We start from the raw sequence: 1,111 nt of genomic DNA, 5'->3' as shown, positions 1-1,111 counted from the left end.
ACTTAACCATCAATAGTTAAATATTGGTATTGTATGAAAAATACAACTATTTGAAGATTATTAGTAAAACCAAACTCTCCCATTGAAGAATACAACTATTTCAAGATTATTAGTGAAACCAAACTCCCTCATTGAAGAATACAACTATTTCAAAATTATTAGTGAAACACTCACCAATTGATAAAATAAAGTTCTGATTTAGTAGTCTCTATTGAAAATTATAACTATTTCAAGATTATTAGTGAAACAAAACTCCCCAACACCAACCAAAAAATTTGATATGATATGAATGAACCAAGATTATTAGTAAAACCAAACTCCCTAGACAATATTTTGAAAACTCACCAAGATATACAAGAACATAGACAACAGATAACTTCACCAAATGACAAATACAAAATATCTCTATGTAACAGATGAAATCCCATGTTATTCCACGTACTGAGCTGAAAACGATAAGCAATTGATAATGAACTTAATTGAAGACATAAAAAAGGCTTTGTTCAATTGAATCCAAAATTAAATACAATAAAAAAATGTTTTGTTCAATTAGATCCAAAACTAAATACCTGCATGACTTTCCTGAAATAAAATCTAGAGGAGAGCCAAATAATTCTGATAAAGTATTACCAAATCCCGAAAGGAATGAACTCGATAAATTCCCTATTTTCTCAGTTCACAATCACGAAATCTATGTTTTTCCTATCAGTTTAGAATTAAGCATAAGAAACATGATCAAAATTCCAAAATTAAAGTTGAAATTTATAGTTCAATGTTTCATTGCGATCAATTAAGCAGGAATGACCTAATTCTTGTATAAGATATATGAATATGCCTAAAAGAACTCACGTTTGAAATTAATATCTAGAATTAAAAAAACTCAAATAAGAATTCAAATTACAACTAATAATGTTATCTATCATTATATTACTCATTTACATTCAATGGATTATTAAAAAAAAATCAGCAAAAATATTTTTATGTCATTTCAAATTATTATACCTCAAAATCTATTAATTACTCTTTGCTATTGAGTTGAACAAAATTTTCATTATTATACTTGTTGGTAAACCAACCCCTTCAACATTGACATAAAAATTAGGGAACATTT

The sequence above is a fragment of the Impatiens glandulifera genome, chromosome 2 (assembly GCF_907164915.1).
Source record: "Impatiens glandulifera chromosome 2, dImpGla2.1, whole genome shotgun sequence".
Classification (NCBI taxonomy): Eukaryota; Viridiplantae; Streptophyta; class Magnoliopsida; order Ericales; family Balsaminaceae; genus Impatiens; species Impatiens glandulifera.
Note: the sequence above shows the minus strand (reverse complement) of the source record.